The sequence below is a fragment of the Lactuca virosa genome, chromosome 4 (assembly GCF_052849685.1).
Source record: "Lactuca virosa cultivar CGN04683 chromosome 4, Lactuca_virosa_CGN04683_v6, whole genome shotgun sequence".
NCBI classification, from domain to species: domain Eukaryota; kingdom Viridiplantae; phylum Streptophyta; class Magnoliopsida; order Asterales; family Asteraceae; genus Lactuca; species Lactuca virosa.
In genome coordinates, this window is record NC_136429.1 from 398,592,808 (window position 1) to 398,613,296 (window position 20,489).

General features: G+C 38.6%; 1 non-coding gene across 1 annotated transcript; it reads right to left on the minus strand.

The window, feature by feature from the left end:
• Positions 1–13,573: 13,573 nt before the first annotated feature.
• Positions 13,574–13,680, minus strand: LOC145110222 (small nucleolar RNA R71). The gene has a single exon (XR_013709603.1). It is a non-coding gene; the product is annotated as a small nucleolar RNA R71 (small nucleolar RNA).
• Between the last annotated feature and the right edge of the window lie 6,809 nt (positions 13,681–20,489).

Sequence of the window (20,489 nt, forward strand, 5' to 3'; positions counted from 1 at the left end):
ATGTACGTGGCTAGACTCGGAGAGTGGACCAGGTGGACTGAAGGCCCGGTGCGGGCGGACCAGTCACACAGTAGACCCGATGTGCATGGCTGTTCTGTATTGTGATATGATATGAGTATGGTTATATGTGGTTGGTATTTTGGGGGTAACTCACTAAGCTTTCGGGCTTACAGTTTCAGTGTATTGTTTCAGGTACTTCAGGAGATCGTGGCAAGGCGAAGGCGTGATCGTACCGCTCCTCATGTTTTATGATTTATGTGATATGGTTCTGGGGGATACTCTGATGTTTAAACTATTTTGAAAACGAGATGTATGAACTTAATGGTTTTTGAATGAATTAAAATGTTTTAATTTGGCTTAATTTTTATGGGTGTTACAAATTGGTATCAGAGCCTTGGTTTGAGTGAATTGGAGAAACATTCGTGTGAATCCAGTCTCAAATCAAGGAGGGATTTTCAAAATGGTTTTCAAAAAGGTTTTCGAAATAAGTAAAGGAGGATGCAGAGGGTACGATCAGCCAGAGCCAGTAAGTAACCCCAAAATACCATACAAGTTATTTGTTTATGTGATATGATAGAACAGCATGCTAGTACTAGGCTAGGGAATTTTAGGAATTGCATGATAGAATTCCCTGATTATGTTATGCCTACTAGCCTAGGGTTTTCCTTATATGAGATATTCAACTTTCCTCTAGGAGTGAGGATTGAGTGCTTGTTATGAATGTTTGTGCTTAGGGCGTTGTGGTGATACTTGAGACAAATATGGGTAGGTGTGGAAGGTAGTATGGGCCCGTACTGCTGAAAGCACAGGACCCATACACGTATCAAGGAAGCACAACCCCCTAGGTTGTTGGTTAGAAGTTAGTTCTCGGAGGTCATGCGAGGTATCTGAGGATCTTGTTGGTGTATTGCAGTATGGTGGTTACGAGGCGTGTTGTGACTGGATCCGAATCGGGATCAGGTCAGGGTGAGCAGGAGGCCCCAGTGGCACCTGAGATTATCGGCTAGGAGGGGCCAATGTTGACAAAGGATCGGGTCAGGGAGATCATCCCGGAGTTGTTTGGGACTATTAAGTCCGCCATGAGGGAGTACTTCGATGATCGTTATGCAGCTCTTACTGAGACGGCTGCCGCAGCAGCTACAGCGGCCGTATCAGCGGCAGGGGGAGGAGCCGGTAGGGGCTTTCAGTATCGGGATTTCGACAATACGAAGCCCCCTACTTTTGATGGAGTTCAGGATCCGATCGTTGCTATGAGATGGTTGTCAGACGTGGAGGGTTGTTTCTTCACGTGTTCATGCCCTACGGATCAGAGGGTGAGGTGTGCTCTGAACCTTTTGAGGCTCGGGGCGAAGGATTGGTGGAGATTGACTACGGGATCTTATTCTGATACACAGCGGGCTGCGGTTTCGTGGGATCAGTTTAGGGAGATGTTCAGTACTCGTTATGTTCCGCAGGTTGAGAGAGAGAGGTTGGCTCAGGAGTTCCTGGAGTTGAAGCAGGATTCAGAGTCGGTGACGGAGATCACCAGGATGTTTTACTGAGATGGCGATGTTTTGCCCGGAGTTTGCTTCGGAGCAGGCTCAGATGTCCCGATATCTGAGTATGCTCAAGAGGGACATCAGGCAGTTTGTGTCCGCACAGAGGTGTGATACCTTGTTAGAGTTGCAGGAGGCCGCCAGGCGGCGGGAGTTAGAGATGGAGTTGCAGGTGCGAGAGCAGAGGCAGGCCCCGGTGCAGTCGCAGCCGGCGCCGAAACGGTCCAAAACCGTTGACTCCAGGATTGGGGGTCAGAGCAGCCACACTTGTGAGAAGTGTGGGAAGGGTCATACCGGAGTTTATAGGTCCGGTGGTGCGTACCGCGAGTGCGGGAGAGAGGGGCATTATGCGAGGGATTGCCGCCAGTCAGCTCCGGTACAGGATATGAGGATTTGTTATCACTGCCATCAGGTTGGACACTTGAGGGCCAATTGCCCACAGTTTACTGCAGGATCGGTGCAGGCTCCAGCACCGACCACTTTGACGATTACTGGCGGGAGTCAGGGTGGAGCGGAGCCTCCGAGGGCTTAGGGACGCGCATTCCAGCTTACAGCAGAGGAGGTCAGGGCAGGGCCGGATGCAGCTGCGGGTATGTTTCCATTTTGATATCCTATTATCTTGTTAATTGTGTGGTATTGTAAATCTGTCTGCATTGTTCTGCATGTTTCGTAGTATGATTGAGGATCTTAGTAGTTAGGAGTTGTAGTTAGCGTTCAGGAGGACTCTTAGTCGAAGGATAAGGTATATGATCTCGTTGCTAGGAATAGCAACTGCGATGTGAGAAGTGTTCAGCTGAGATTCAACTTCCTTGGAGTTCGGGTGTGCGATGACGGAAGGGTTATTCGGTGAAGGTTACTCACTCCCGAGGGAGTCAGTTCATGGTTAAGAGGGAATATATAGAGTAAGGGCGTTTGAGCTATGTCGGCTTTGGGCATCGGTGGTTAGTAGTCGGTGCACTAAGTGGGGGAGAATTGGAAAATTCTCCGGTGAAAACAACATGCATCCAAGGATGGTTAGCTGTTTGGATTTCAGCAGTGTTTTGCTGAGGGTGTAGATCGGTGAGAGCAAGTGGTAGACAAGTGGGGCGGAGCAAAGACCATGGTTTTCGGAAAAGGTGATGGATTGTTGTAAGGCCTAGGGTTTGGCCGGGAATTGAGCATATGGAATGGAGCTGGAGTTTGGAACCCCAAGAGGGCTAGAACAGACTACATGGGAGAGATTCCCGGGAAGGATGGTTCAGGGTGACGTACGACAGTTTTGAGCGGTCCGGATAGACTGAAGGCCGGAAGGCGTACCAGTCAGACCGAAGGCTCGGGAAACGGTCCAGACAGGCTGAAGGCCCAGGAGGGCGGTCCAGACATGCTGAAGGTTCTGAGAGTGGTCCAGATAGGCTGAAGGCTTGGTAAGGCGGTCCAGTCATGCTGAAGACTCTGGATGTGTTAGTAGATCTGTATGCGGACAATAAGTGAATATGTCGTCATGCAATAGTAATCGATATGGTCTAGCCCCAAGTATTGATCATGATGATAGAGTTGGCTGGAGGCCGTACGTGGGCCTTGTTAGTTATGTGATCAGATTTGGGGTATATGGGAATTCGAGAATAGCGGTTGCTCTACATGGATAGTGTAGAGTGGAGTTTAGCTCAGTGGCACTTATAGGTGTGATAAGAATTGTTGAGTAGACTTCCTGGAAAGGGAATGTATGTAGCTCCGGAAGGAGTTTGGGTCCTCTGAAAGGAAGGCAGTGGAGTAAATGGATGATCGAAAGTGCTTGGTAGTAAGCACTGGGATTGTATCAGATATATGGAAGCACATACGGGTTAGATGCCCGTTGAGGTTGTGGCAACGTTGGATGATGCGCAGGCATGTTTTCAGTCTCCTTGGAAGAGGAGGAGGAAAGTGGTTCCAGATTGGAGATTGGGACAGAGGAAGGTGAGATAGCAGGTTAACAGACTCGGGAGTAGTCTGGGCTGGTGCTGAGGACTGTATAAGGATATTACAGTCGAAGGTCAAGGACCAAGAGATCGTGATAGGGAGTTGTGAGCGGGTTGCACTCCATTGTGTCGAACCGAAGGATTCGAGGGCGACACAAGGACAAGGTCATTAGCTCCGAGTATGGTTGTAGGCTTGAGTTATGTATGTGGAGGTATTCCAATCTGGGGATTCGCTCCAGGTTGCAAGATATCAAGGTTATCGCCAATCTTGGGCGAAGGAAGATGGATTAGTGTTTTGGCGGAGCTCAGTGGGTGTTGTGGTATCCAGTCTTCTCAGGTTGCGAATGAATGCGTAAGACGGAAGTAAGGCAGTGTCTTCAGGTGGCACTTAGTTGATGAGTGTTGTCATCAGAGAAAAGAAGCCGGTGGCCGGCTTGAAGTAGTTATCAGGACCCTGCGAGGGAAGAGATGGATTTTAGAGATTCGATAACTATGTTTGAAGGAATCTGGGTCGGTTTGAGATCAGTGGATGCATTGTGTGAGTGTCATCCAGAAGTTGTGTTGTCGCAGGCTTCGAGGACGAAACCTAATTTAAGTGTGGGAGAATTGTAACATCCCAAGTTCTGAAGCAAGAAGTTGAAGGGTGCAAAGTGTAAATTTAGGAAAGGGACTCGACGAGTAGGCACGCTTACTCGCCGAGTCGGAGCGGGAATCTGTCGTGGGTTAAGTGACCAACTCGCCGAGTCGGCGGCTTGGGCTCGACGAGTTGGTGCTGAAGAGAGAAACCCCTAATCTTCGGGGTTGCACCCTATTTAAAGGACTTAATGTCCTCTCCTCAGCTCCCTTAGCCCCCTTTGAGATCCAGAAACCCTAAAATCGTGAGTGAGAGCCATTGGAAGCAAATTGGAGCATTGTTAAGTGTTTTGTGAAGAGATCTTGAAGATCAAGAAGATTAGATCAAGAAGATTTGTGGAGATTCGAATTACTCTTCAGAAGGAGGTCGTTTTGGAGGTAATAAATCGTTATCCTTGGCTTTCTCCTTTCTAGATCCATCTTGCATGGTAGTCTTAGGGTTGTTTGGAGATGATATGATGGGATCTTGGTGTATAAGTTAGATCTGGAGTTGAAACTCCAGATCTGAGCTCTATTTGGATCAAAGATGCAGAAAGCCCTTTTGGTTGCTATGCAAAAGCCTTTCCCCAAGAGTTAAGTTCCTTTCTAGCTTGGTTTTTGGTATTATGGGGCAAGAAGCACGTAAAGGTTGCAACTTTATGTGAGGGTTAGCTGTAGAAGAGTGGATCTATGGTTTGGAGCCCCTGCATGGCTCGAAAAGCCTCTGTATGGATTGAGAACTGAAGAGACTCGGCGAGTCACATGAGTGTACTCGACGAGTTGTATGAACTTGTGCATGGACTCGACGAGTTGAAGAACAACTCGGCGAGTCTGTTGAAGATTGTCTGGGACTCGGCGAGTCTGTTCTGGACTCGGCGAGTCAGGTTGCAGAACCCAACCTCTTTTGGTTAAAGCTTTGGGTTAGTGAGTCGGTTTGCGACTCAGTGAGTTGGACAGGGTGGGATTTCTGAGATCATTGAACTCGACGAGTCTTGGGGCGACTCGGCGAGTCGTGTCGTGATTTGGGAGTTTCTGAGTATAGGGTATTTTGGAGTTTCTGATTTGGGGCGACTCGGTGAGTCGTGACCAGTTTGACTTCCAAGGGTATTTTGGTAATTTTGGTATTGACTCTTTGGTAGTGTGCTGTGGTGAAGTTCGTGTCGGTTGTCGGAGCAGCTTGGTCGTATCTCTTCAGTCAGCAAATGCAGGTGAGTTATCATCACTATATCGACAGGGTCTACGACACCAAGGCCGTCCCTTTATCGGATGGAAATTCGGGTATTGTTGTTATGTTATTGCTTTGCTAGATCTACATCCTGGTATTTAGGATGGTGTTATGTTAGTGACCTGGTTAAGGTCGGTACCCGGTATATAGGGTAATGCTATGCTAGTGACCGGCTAGGTCGGAATCCTGGTTAGGATGTTGATATGCTATGTGATATGTTAGACTGTTTGTCTGGTTAAGGAATTGTTATGAGATTAATTGTTTTATGTGCACATGGTTGTTTGACGAGGGTTGGGTTGAGGCGGGTCCTGCTTTGTGCTATAGGCCAACATACCCAGGGCGGACCGGATATTCCGAAGGCCCAGCGAGCGGTCCGGATAGGCTGAAGGCCCCAAGATGGCGGACCAGACGTGCCGAGGCTCGGAGAGTGGACCAGGCCGACTGAAGGCCCGGTGCGGGCGGACCAGTCATACTGTAGACTCAGGGAGTGGACCAGGTGGATTGAAGGCCCGGTGCGGGCGGACCAATCACACTGTAGACTCGATGTACGTGGCTAGACTCGGAGAGTGGACCAGGTGGACTGAAGGCCCGGTGCGGGCGGACCAGTCACACAGTAGACCCGATGTGCATGGTTGTTCTGTATTGTGATATGATATGAGTATGGTTATATGTGGTTGGTATTTTGGGGGTAACTCACTAAGCTTTCGGGCTTACAGTTTCAGTGTATTGTTTCAGGTACTTTAGGAGATCATGGCAAGGCGAAGGCGTGATCGTACCGCTCCTCATGTTTTATGATTTATGTGATATGGTTCTGGGGGATACTCTGATGTTTAAACTATTTTGAAAACGAGATGTATGAACTTAATGGTTTTTGAATGAATTAAAATGTTTTAATTTGGCTTAATTTTTATGGATGTTACAACAGATTTTAAACCCCCATGTTTTTTCTTCAAGATGAAGGTCCTTGGTTTCTAGAACATGAACAAGACGGTAAGATGTAAACATAGATCAAGAAACAGATCTCTTGAATCAACTAAAGGTTTCATATTAGACAACCCTTTTTAGTTAGCCACAAGAAAACTTTGATACTTAATTTGGGAATGGTAGTTATTTTACATTACTTATCCTGATTCGTATTTATTTTCAATGATATCATTCTTTCTTGTAATGTGCGTATTTTTCTACATTATTTACATATTAGAATTATGATAAGCTATTTTTGGAATGGTGATAAAACCTCTTGTATTATATTGTTCAAATATCAGACGGAGGACCAATTTGGTGGATCATGTGGTAATTTTTTTGATGCAAATTGAAAATATCATGTAATGCTATCATTTAGAATTCATTTAAATTTTCATTATATTCGAAGTTAGTATAATGCTCGGAGTTACAATGGCTTAGAATCCAACTTAATAGTGGCAAATACTAAAAAACCGATGTTGATATTGCATTGTTTTTTGACTGTGATGTAGGGTATTCTTTAAGAATGAAGTATTGAAACCATCGCATTCTTAACAAATGAAAGGCTAAAAAAAGAGGATTGGTGGTTCAAGAATGTTGCAGATAGTGTTGGTTGGTCGAAGATGAACAAAATTGATAAAAAAAAACATGAATATTTGAGAAGAATGTCAACTTTTCGTTTTTTAGTTTACCCTTTTGATAAACAGATTTTTAAAGAATGGAGTATATTTTCAATTGTAAATTATGTTTATTCTTACAAAAACCGTAAGATATTGTTCTTCTAATTTACACTATTTTTTTATTTTCAGGTACTATTCTTAAAGAATATCTGTTATTCTTTCACGAATGTTACAGAATACCTATTATTCTTTCGAAAATGTTTTGCAATTGTAATTCATATCTTATTCTTAAAGAATATTTTTCCATTTTCATATCATGTTATTTCTTTTAAGAATTTTATTTACTTGTTGAACAACAATTAACTTATATTATGAAAGAATGCTAACACGTAATAAACTTATTTACATTTTATGCGTGTACACTCTTTAAATAACTTATATTCCAAGAATGCAAACACATACTAAACTTATTAACATTTTATGTATGTACATTCTATGTATGTACACTCTTTAAGAAAAATCTCTTAAATGAACTCGTATTTTCTTTTAAAATGAACTCGTATTCTTTAAGAATGAACTAATATTCTTTTATAATAAACTCGTATTCTACATTTGTATTTAAAGGAAGAATTCTTGAATTCTTCACCATGATTCGTATACTATCATATCTTAGATATCCAGAGAATTAGAGTTGATTTTGAAAATTAAATATTGTTTTTAAATTAAGATAAATGTGTTCTCCTTAATTTTCTCAACTTCCTTACTAGAATCAATCAAAATATCCGTTATGACTTAATAATTACTATTTATGATTTTTTTTTATTAAAGGAAAATATTTATATGTATTGTGTTCCATTGTAACTATTGTACACCATCTAATCTTAGCTATTTACAAACCTAATCTAATGCTCCAAAACTTGTCATACATTCATACAGTATATACCATTCACATTTAATCATAACCCTATTTTATATATATATATATATATATATATATATATATATATATATATACTTAAAAAATGGTGAACACTGCGAAGACATTCTCCATCACCCATTTCATCAAGGTCACAAACGTCAAACTCAAATACTTGGTCATGATGCGTTCACATGCGACCCACGTCCGTGGTAACTAATACGGACTTGAGGATTTAATCACGTACGACGAACGTCCACGGAACGCCATTTAAGTGATTTTTATATTTATATTCGTTTATTTTTGCTTTTTTTTTTAATTTTTATTATTTATTTTTTTTAACCAAAAATATTAAAAAAAGAAAAAATAAATAAATAATTATATGCTCGGTTTTAACGCTTTTAATTTTTTGTCATTTTTTTAGTATCTTTACTACATAATTGAAGAGACTAGTGTTTTTCTTTATTTTTGTTTTTATTTTTTCATATTTTTTTTAGATTTTTTTTTTGTATTTTTAAACTAAATATCGGTTTTAATTTTTTAATGTTTAACAATTATAAATTTTAAATAAGAAGAATATTAAGGATCATAATATTTTCCGTTCATACTTTTTTTTATTTATATTATTTTTGGATCATAAAATTTTGAATTGAATTATTTTAAATCATAGTATTTTGAATCAAATCATTTTTGAATCATATGATTTTGGATCAATAATATATATTCAATTAAAAATAGTTTTTGTTCAAAAAAATATGGATTATCATATATTTTGAATCATAAAAGATATAAATAATGATCATAAAATATTTGAATCAAAATATTTTCTATCATAATAAGTAAAGAATCATAAACATATTTAATCATAACTTTTTTTTAATCATAAATATTTTAAATCATCATATTTTAGATCATATTATGTTCAATATTTTTTTAAAACTAATATTTCTTAAAATTGAAAATAGATACTTAATAAGTTATTTTTGAAAAATTCTTTTTACAAAGTCACTAACATATTGATTAAAAGTATCCCTTAAATTTTTATGACTTTTGGAAGAAAAAAAAATTCTCGTTTTCTTTTATAAAAAAAATATTTTTTTTTTCAAATTTTCATGATTATGGTCATTTTGTCGATTTCAAAAAAAAATTTCAAGAGAAAAAAGAAGTTACTAACAAAAAGCTAGATAAAAAAACAAAAAATAATTAACTATGTGATTGACACGTGTCCTGTAGATGGGGAGAGTTTTGGCACGTCTGAGGATTCCTGCGAGAAAATCCAACATCACTTCTTCCTCCCTTATTTCCTTATTACATCCCCATCTTTTGAAAAACTTACACAATCAACCGTTTTTTTGAGTCATCACTTGATATATATATATATATATATATATATATATATATATATATATATATGTGTGTGTGTGTGTGTGTGTGTTCAAATGAAGAAAGTAAATAAAGTGAATACGTGAAGACGTTACTTTTATATTATTATTCTGCTATGAATTTTTATTCCATAATGAATATATATAAATAATCATACTTTAATACTCACAGTAGAATTACCATAATACTATACAGATACAAAATTCATGGCAGAAGAATAATATAAACTAATGTCTTCATGTCTTCACTTTGTTTATATATATATATATATATATATATATATATATATATATATATATATATATATATATATATATATATATATATATATATTAAAACGGTAATGAACATATTTTAATCTACCTCTAAAATACTTTTGAATTCCAACTATGTAATAGACGAGACTTGGACCCTCAATCTCAATGTAGGAGGACATCTAACCCAAGGGGGAGCTAAGATATATGAATAAATGAGACTTAACAACTTACATCATAATAATATATTAAATATATATTATTGGAAATAAATTGATAATAGAGCCATATTTTTATTGAAAGAGAAATTACAAATGTTCTAGATAGAAAAGCATAAGAACTACAAACACGAAAAAATAGAATAAATATTAGCTAAGACCAAACCCTAATGGGCTAAAGGGTACAGAACCTATAAATATATGGGCTAATAACATATGTGCTAACATCCCCTCAAACTCACAATGTCATAGCAATAAGCATTGACAGTTTGTCACACAAAAAAAGAAAACGAGATGCCTATAGAGCCTTCGTAAAAATATCTGCAAGCTGTAAGGTTAATGAAACAAACGGAAGCAATATGGTTTCGAGCTGCAAGTGATGACAGGTGATATCTACAATGGAGGAATATATGATCCCTTATCTAATGGACGCGTCATTGATTTGTTCAGAGTTCGACAGCGGCTTTTAAGAGCTACGATTGCTAGTCGGGTTTTGAAGTCATACGCAATAATAGTTTTAGACTTATTCAAGTGGGAGACTGTTGGATTAGTGTCTAAGCCCATAACTATAATTGGTATGTATTTGACCCGATTTGGCATGGTACATTTGGGTTGCATGGCATCGGAACAATTTGGATAGACTTTTGTGAGAAAAGGATATTTATGATTTGTTAATATAATATAAGTTCTAATATATTAATATGAAATCATATTATTTAATTAGTATTGATCAAGAATTAATTTGGAATTAATTTTGTGATCAAAAGGAGACTAATTAAATATATGAGGATTGATTGTGTAAATCATTCATTCTTATATATGTGGGCTTATGATCCATAGTTCTTCATGTTGGGCTAAACCCATGGAGTAACCCATGGATACTCCATTGAGGTTTTAACCCATGAAGCATGAAGAATATGGAAAGACATGAGTTACATGGTGTAACCCTAATAGCCACCATATATAAGGACCCCATGGCTCAAGAAATTGGCACTAGTGTGTGTACACATGAGGGCTAGCCAATTTGAGCATAGGAACCTTTTCTCTCAAGTTATTCCAAGATGTTGGTGATGTTGTGTGATCCATTTGAGGTGTCACACTTGAGGCACTAGGCTCTTAAGCTCCATGGAATCAAGCTACAACAAAGAGGTATGTAATTCTACTAGAATTTATATTATATGTTCTTCATATTATGCTAGTTAGAACAATACCTTGGAAAAATTGATATTTGCATGTATAATAGAGAAAACATAGATCCAAGGTATCTAGGGTTGCATGTACACCTTAGGAGTGTTAGAATGCTCAAAAACCCTTTAGGAGGCTCCAGTGGTGAGGAGTCGAGCCTTCCAGTTGACTACCGAGGAGGCGCGCGCCGCACCCGATGTAGTGACGGATATGATTTCTTCTCCCTAGCTTTTATTATATGTTGTTTATGATATTTATATGCATGTAACTCAACAAAAGACGTCGAGGGAAACATGAGGGTCTGAAACTGAGTGACATGCAGATATCTCAGAATACGGAGTACAACTCCCAAATGAACAGAGGTAGGAGCAGTAGCAAACTGACTGATAACATTAACAACATGAGCAATATCCAGACGAGTAACTATGAGATAAACCAAACTTCCCACAACAGTCCGGTAAAGATTCAGAACGGACAAAGGACCACCATCAGTAGGAGAGTACCTGATATGTGCATATTTAGTCATATAATTCAAACAACATCTTAATACTTTTTGTTGTTTTTGTCTCAATCTATGAACAAAAGGTGCTTAATTAGTTTAAAATTTCATTTTCAGCCTTAAAGACATGCTTGGATGAAAAAGGAAGTGGATTGAGCAGTTGGAAGCTTGGAATTTAGAGATTGAAGAAAGAATGCAAGAATGAAGAAAAACTCGTCGAGTTTGTCTCAATTAGACGAGTTCCCAATAATTTTCCCGACGAATACGTGACTTGTCGGACACTCGTTTTTAAAGAAAAACTCATCGAGTTGGGTCATAAAATCGATGAGTTGGGGTTGATTTTTGGAATCTATATAAAGATCATTTCTCATTCGAACCCTAACTTTTGCTGGAGGCTTTTGGAGACTTTTGGAGACCAAAGACATTACAAAGAGGCTTTGGGAACCAAAATTCAACTAGAAGGAAATTTTGAAGAGATCAAAGGCAAACAAACATTACTTTTCTCTTAATCTTTTGTGTAAATCATTTTTCAACCATTATATTTCGAGTTTAGTGATTATTTGTTGTAGTTATGAGCTAAAAACTTCATACTTCTGTTTAGACTAGATGATCTTATGAATATGGTTTGATTGAGTGGCTTGGATTATATAGATTTGGTTATTTATCTTGTTAAGCTTGTTAAAAGATCCTTGCATGTTAATGGTAATTATTTTATGTTAATAACTAAGTAATTAAGTTGCATGAACATCTTCTTGATTGCTTGAATCTTATAGTTATGTGAAAACAAGATTGTATCCCTAGTATTAGTGAACATGAACTTAGGGTTAACTAGAAAATAAGTAAGTTAATATGTGAGCATATGTGATGACCATCCTCATATGAGTTAATTAAACCAACCAATTTGATTAACTAATCTTACACATCTTACTTAATTCGAATTGAACACTAGGAAGCCTGTTAGTTTAATCAACTGGTCATTGTTTGAATTAATTTGTTTGCTAAAGGATTGGTAATAGTGAACATGAACCTAATCACATTAGAAATCGATAACCAATGACATATTAATCCATTGCACTTGCCACGAAATCAACCATAGGAATAAGTGAATCGAATCTAAACGGAAGTCTCTTTAATTTGATTGAATCTAGTTAACTTTTGATCCTCTTCAAGTTGTTAATTGCCTTTTTGCTAAAGTGTTTAGATAGTTACTTAAGTTTCTAGTCTTGTAAAACTAGAGAAAACCCCCCATTTTAATTAATTGCTTTATTTATATAATATTAGTATTAATTTTAATTATATACCTTTCCCTGTGTTCGATACCCTACGTGCTTAAACTAAATTGTTATCGATAGGTACACTACCTACATGTGTTTGTTTTTATTTGAGTTGTTAGGATTAAAACTGGTATACTTACACACATCAAGTTTTTGGCGCCGTTGCCGGGGAACGGTTCTAAATAATTAATATTATTTTCTAGTATTATCGATCCTTTGTGTGAGATTTATCTTGCATAAAGTTACTAGTTTTTAGTCTTAATTTTCAGTTTTTATTTTTCTGATTTTTGCGTTGAACTCGCCGAGTACGCTTCTGAACTCGATGAGTTGATCGCGTTTTCAGTTTCGTTTTTGTTCGTTTTACGCATGTTTTTCTGTTTTGTTTCAAGAAGTTCATGACCAGGAGTTCCAGCTCTACAGTAGTGCCATCCGTGGAAGATTCGGAATCGATTATTCGCAAAAGAAGCACAAGGCAATCGGAGAATCAAGCGGTTTTGACAAAAAGATAGAAGATCTCGAGCCAGAAACACCCGAATTTGAAGAAGAAAGTGTCACCGAACCAGAAGAAGAGATGGCCAGCATTGCAGACATACCCATGGGCGAATACAAAAGAAGGATGCATGACGATACCGGACCTACCCTTATGCAACCCGTGATTCCAGCAACTGCGAACTTTGAGCTGAAAGTTCACATACTCGCCCAACTGAAGGACATCCCATTCTACGGGAAGGATCATGAAGACGCGTACAAGCATATCAATGAGGTCAGCGACATAGCCGACTACTTCAAGATTCCAAATGTGCCTCGTGAAACTGTTCTACTTCGGATGCTACCAGTCACGTTCAAGGGAGCCGTGAAATATTGGCTATAATCACTACCTCCAGGATCGATCACGACATGGGCTAATATGCGCGAAGACTTCATTAATCATTTCTGCCCTCCCTCAAAAGTTTCCAAGATGAAGAAGGAGATTTCCAATTGTGAGCAAATGGGAGGAGATTCACTCTATGAAGCATGGGAGGGGTACAAGGGTTTAATAAGAAACTGCCCTCAAAATGACCTAAACGTGCACCAAGAAGTCTCCATCTTTTATGATGGAGTAAATGTGACAACTAGGCAGCTCCTTGACTCCCAAGGATGACTCACGAAGAAGGCTCCTGCGGTGATAAAAGAATTGATTGAAGAATTCTCTAAGAACTATAGAGAATACCATAACCCAAGGAATGAATCAACTCGAGGGGTGGTGAATTTGGTTTTTGATGACATGGCAGCAATGATGGCTAAGTTAGAGAACATGGATCGTAGGATGACAAAGATCGACCAATCCATTCACGCCATCCGAGTGGGTTGTGACAATTGTAGCGAGCCTCACCTTACTAAAGGTTGTGACTTGGACGAGAACGGGAACCGGAAAGTCCAAGTTTGTTACTCGAGTGGCGATAGGAATGATGACGATGGGAGAAAACCTAATAAGGAATGGCTACCATATGCAGAATACAAGAAGGCGAAGGAGGAAAATGATAGGCAAAATGAGAGAGGTTTTTATCAAAAAAAGGAACCAGTGCAAGAAAAGAAGACGAATTTCGAAGCCATGCTTGCACGTTTTGCAAGTGCATCCGAAAAAAGACATGACAAATCTGATGCTGCCATAAGAGAACAACAGAATATGATGAAAGAGCACCAAGTGATGATGAAGGATCAACAAGCTCTACTTCGGAATCAGGAAGCTTCGATCCTCAATATTGAAAAGCAACTCGAGCAACTTGCAAGGCAAATCAGTGAGCGGTCACCGGGCAGACTTCCATGTAACACCGAGCAAAACCCGAGAGTGGCGCATTTAAATGCAATAACTACAAGTTATGAGAATATTTTCACTCCTATGACTCCAATCCAGAATGAAGAACCACAAGTGGTGGAGGAAAAAAGAAAAGAAATTCCAGAATCGCAAATTGATAACTCAACTCGGCGAGTTCCAGAAAAGAACTCGACGTGTTTCCGCCTGAAGAAAAAAATAAAACTCCAATAAAACCGTACCACCCTCCATTGCGGTTTCCAGGTCGGTCCATACAAGATAGAAAAAATGAAGAGTATAAGAAGTTTTTAGAGCACATCAAGGCCCTTCAAATCAACGGCCATTCATCGAGACCATAGTAAAAATGCCCAAGTACCAAAGTTTCCTAAAATAAATCCTCACCAACAGAAGGAAGATAAACGAAGTATCAGAAGTAATTTTAAATGAAATTGTTCAGCTGCTATGATAAACAAACTACCGAAGAAGATGGGTGACCCGGACAGTTTCACTTGATCATGTCAATTCGGGAATTTGGATACATGTTATGCATTGGCTGATTCGGGGGCTAGTGTAAACATTATGCCATATTCATTCTTCAAGAAGTTAAACCTTCCAGAACCAAAGCTCATCCATATGGCAATTCATCTAGCTAACAAGATGGTAGCATATCCAAGGGGGATCTACGAGGGTCTTTTGGTTAAGGTGGATAAGTTGGTATTTCCTGCTGATTTCATATTATTAGATATGGAGGAGGATCATAAAGTTCAAATTATTCTTGGGAGACCATTTCTAAACACCACTTGTGCTATAGTAGATGTGCGAGAATCCAAACTCACTCTTCGAGTGGGAGATGATTCGATCATTTTGGAGTCGATCAAGTGGCAAAGCATTCAAAATCTAGTGATGATGCGATTTCCTCGGTGGATACGATTGATGAATTCTAAGAAAAGGAACTAGCGATTTGGCAAGTAAACAATTCAAATAGAATCAACATTTTATTCTGAGGAGGATTTTGATGCCTAAAGAGATTTACAAGAATTGGAAAAACTACTTGAGGGAAGTATAGGAGAGGATTATACAAGAGGCTCTGAAGCAAACTTGGCGTGTTCAAAACAAAGTTCGCAATATGGTGAAGCAAATAAGGAAAACAAGGAGGAGGTTACTTTTGATCTTATTGCAAACAAGAAGGACAGTTTGGAGAAACAAGAGAATACCATGGCTTGGAATGAAAAGAAGAATAATAACTCTTCCATTGGCTTGCACACGATTGATCAAAAAGTGGAAGAAATTAAGCCAACAAAAGTAAAGAGAACCAAGCCTCACGCCTTAGTGTCTACCACCTTTGAAGTTTTCACCTTTAAACCACCCGATTCCCAAGTATACGAAGAAAGTGAGACATAAACTGTTATTTCAAGTGATGATAAGGGGATGAGTGAAAAGACGATATAGATAGACAAGATGGAAGTGGAAAACGCGGGACAACAAAAAGAAGAAGAGAAGACAAAGCTTGTTAAAAAGGGTAAAGGAACAAAGCATAAGTATGAAGAAAATGTCACTTAAAAGAAAAAGGAAGACTTGAAAAAGGCATACATAAGGAAAGTACAAGCTTATAAAAGAAGATGGAAAATGCAAAAGGTGAAGAAGGAATTTCTGTCAGAGGAAGCCACTGCAACGTAGAGCGGAAAGGAGTCCAACTCAAGACTCCTAAAAAAGAAGCGCTTGTGGGAGGCAACCCATAATTTGAGTTTGCACTCTTTGTCCTTTTCTTTTCTTTTCAATTTTAATCTTTTATTTCCTTCGTTTTTAGTATTTTGTTAGGATTTTCACTCTTAGTCTTCTCTTAATTTCTAAAATGTTGCTTGAGGACAAGCAAATTTTGAGTGTGGGGTGTGGTGAAATTTGTTTTGTGAGAAAAACTAAATTTTTTTAATCAGAGCCTTAAACTCGGCGAGTTCCAATAGTATACTCAACAAGTTCATTTTAATTTTTGCGACATTTCTTCAGAACTCACCTCTACTCGACGAGTCTGGGACCCCCAACTCGACAAGTAGACTTTTATTACCGAAAATAAAAAAACGATTTTAAACTCAGTCAAATAGGGTTTTTACTCTAAAAGGCAAAAAAAAGTTATCAGTTTCACCCAAGCCGCACCTAGCACTCGCCGAGTTCTTCCTCTCAAGAGCAAAAATCTTCAACTTCTCTTGGTTCTACTCCAAAACTCTCAAGAAAGGTTATATTTTCCACACATAATTCTGTTAAAGTTTCTATTTTTAAGTGCTTGATGTTTGATTTAGTGAAGAACCCTCGATTTTGAACTTGGCATAAACTTTAGGGTTTCAGTATGAAGCAAATTAGGTTTTTTTAACTGATTTTTCTTGCAATTTGATACATGCTAAGCAAACCCCAGAAGTAATTTTGAGTTTAAATGGCCGAATCGGATGGAATCAGAAAAGAATTTTCGCAATATTCATCGGACTCGCCGAGTTGTTCTTGCAACTCGACGAATTGTTTCAGCAGAGTGCCCAAATTTACAATTTTTTTATTTTTGACATCTTTTGTGGTTTGTTTGTTTCCTTTGATGTTTTTGTTGTAGAAAAATAAGGAGGGGAAACAGAGGTCAACAGATTCCAAGGGACCAAGGGTATTTCCGTTGGTTTAATTTTCCACAAATAGGGTCTCAAAGGACTTTAATTGAATGGAGAAATAAGTTGTAAAACTTTGAAGAAGAAGGAATTTTATATTCCTAATGAAGTGAATTCGAATTGGTTGGAAGAAGTGGGTTTGGTAGATGCGATGAACCCTTATCTTACGAAAGTGTTTACAAATGATAGGGTTAGGGTTACTTGCACGGCATAGAGAAGGCTGTTTCAATTGCAATAATCAGTTTACACAGAGTTATGTTTAGAGTTTTACGCTACAGTTACATTCCGGGGTGGTGATGACTACTATAACACAAACGCGTTGACTTTCTGTGTTGGGGGTGAGTACCGGGAATGTAGCATGGCTGGGCTGGCATGGAGAATGGGTTTATATAATCAATCTGAGGTCATAATTGAAGTATTCAGGCTATTTCTTGATCATTGCCATAGGAAATTTCCACGAGGGGTGATTCGAGCAAACTGGTGGAGTATAATTGCTCAAGGTGTTTATATTCCATCTGCAGCCCAAGAGGGTGATATTAGATCAACAGTTTATAGGCTTATCCATAGGTTTATTTCGAGCACTATCAACATGCGAAAAGATGATAATAAAGTACCGAGTCTTGATGTCTTCTACTTATGGTGGATCATTATGCCAAACACCTTCTTCAACATTCCTTACTGTTTAGCGAAATATTTGGTAGAAGGGGGAGTCAAAGAAAGGAAAACCTCAAAGATTTGTGGAGGGATGTTTGTTACTAGATTGGCAAGGTCATATGGTATTTTCAATGGTGGAGCCAGGAACTTCCTTACCATGGTACAACCGAAGCCATTTAGCTTTCTTTTATATAAGAGGGCTAAAATAGTAGAGGATAATGGTGGAGGGAAATTTTCTATTCCCGAGGAGGATGAGGTAATAGCACCGAAGGGACCAGGAAGAAGAGTCTGTCACCGACCCGCACCCATGCATGAAGACCCACCGGTGATCCCAGTTGAAGACGAACTACCGATGGACCCGTACAACATAGCCTTGAGAGGATACCAAGATGATATAGGTGGTGGTGTAAACCACCTCTATACGACCATGGAACATATGATGAATCACATCCATATTCAACCTCCCGATACTCAATATCCTTACATTCAAAATTAGGAGGACCGATGAAGGGCAACACAAAGTGGTGCGGGAGGTAGTGGAGTCGGATATGGAGGAAGAGATGATTTGGATGAGGAGTGATTATCTTTTTTATTTATTTATGTTTGAGTGTTAAGACAATTTTATTTTTATTTGTTTGTGTGTTTTTGTTTGGTTTGTTATGTTTGAAACTTCTAGTAGTTAGGGGTAATTTAGGATTTTAATTTGACATTTGTTTTCCTTTTTATTATTTGGTTTTGTTTTTGATCTTTGCAGAAGTTTAGGGTGAGAGTTTAACAATTAATTAAAGCGTGAGGGAAAATTAAGTGAGGGGTAGAGTCTATGCGAGAAGATTTAAGTAAAACTATGAGTCTGATGCTTAAAATGGTTGAAAAGGAGTCTTGTTACTGAAGAAAAATGAGGGGGTGTATTACCTTAATACCCTTCTTAACCTTAAAACAGACCTGAAGCAGAAAGAAGTATTTGCCCAAACAGAGCCGAAAACTCGTCGAGTACATATCATAAACTCGACGAGTCCAAGAGAAAATTCTCGATTTCTTAATGTATCACGCTCCAACTCGACAAGTCTCCACATAAAACTCGGCGAGTTGCTCAGTCTTTTATTTTCGAGTCTTTGATTTGATTCCACTCGAGGCGGTCATTGTCAATCCAATTCTAGGCGTTTCCAGGAATTTCTTTCCTGAATATTTAGAGTTATCAACCACACAAGACGTATGACACCTAAGGCGTGGATGAGCTGTTCCCATGCCAAAGTCAGCTGAAGATGGAGCTTAAAATGAAGAATATCAACCTTGCAACTACTATCCCAGGGGAGTGTGTTCCAATTCTCTATTTTTACTTTTATGTTCTTTCTTTATAATGCATAACATGCAATGGGGACATTGCATGAGTTAAGTGTGGGGTAGGGGGTTGGTTACATTAGTAACATTAGAATCCTAGGTTTAATTTTAAAAAAAATTTGCATAAAAATTGTTAGGGTTAATTTAGAAAATCATGGTAAAAGCAATTAGGAATCCATACTAGTATTATGTTTGATGATTCTATGAGGACCTAAATGTTTAGTCGACCCAATATACATTATAGTGCGTTTGTGGCCCCCTTTATTCTAGTGAAATCATGGGACAAAAACATAACCTTGCTTAGTTTGAGGGACGCAACATGTTTAGCATCGTGTACCAGAAATGTATCCGGGAAAGCTTAAGTAGCCATTGCACATAAGACTAATGCCTTTAATCAATAAAGGATAAAGTTAAATCCCCTTGTTTAAGCATATGTTTTTCTAGGTTTTTAGTTTGAGTGAAAAAAGTGAGTTTGAAAAAAAAGTGATGAAATGTTAGAAAGAATCTACAAAGCTATGAAGAACGAAGACATATCATGAAGAAAAGCTGCAAATTATTGAAGATTCAAGGCAAAAAGATATCAAGTTTTCTATTTTATTGTATTTTTCTTTTCTAGGTTATTTTACCATATGTATGCTTGGCAGTTTAACCAAATATTCCTTGATGTTAAGAAAGTTTATGCGGATGGATTCAGAGGGATGCATATAATGAGCGTTGTTCGAAAAAAGTAGGCAAGTGTTTATTAATATTGTGAGTATTTAGGGTTAGGGGGTGTGACAACCCGAACCATTTTTCCGTTTCCGTTATCCGATTTCCGTTAATAAAATTTGAATTTTATTAAGTTTCCGTCAAACTTCTTGGTTTAGAAAATCATCTAGTATTATATGATTAAATTTTTATATGATTCAGAACCAAAACTTCACGAAAATTTCGAATTATCCATCGATCAAAACATCGGTTTTTGGCTTAAGTGAGTTTACGGCCGTAAACCCGTGTACGGCCGTACACTCGTTTACTGCCAACGTTGGGTGGACCCCGCCACCGACCACGAAAACCCCTATAAATACGAGGCTCTATCCCTCATTCACACTTTTCTGGCCGGACACACTCTCCTTCTCTCCGTAAACTCTTGACCGTACACCCCAAAAACACCCGTATTCTTCCGAAAATCATCGAAAATCGTCATTGGGAGTCATTTCGGAGCATCTAGAACACGTTTTTCATTGAATCCATCCACCTTGTTCTTGAGTGTACGGCCGTACACCCTTCAAGTCTGCGAATCTTCATTGACCGTACACCAGTTCACGGTCGTACACCCTTCAAACCTTCAAAGGACGTACACCCTTCGAGAGGAGTTTACGGCCGTAAACAGTTCACTGTCGTAGACAGTTCACGGCTGTAAAATCCTTTCACGACCGTAAACCCTATTCACGGCCGTACACGCT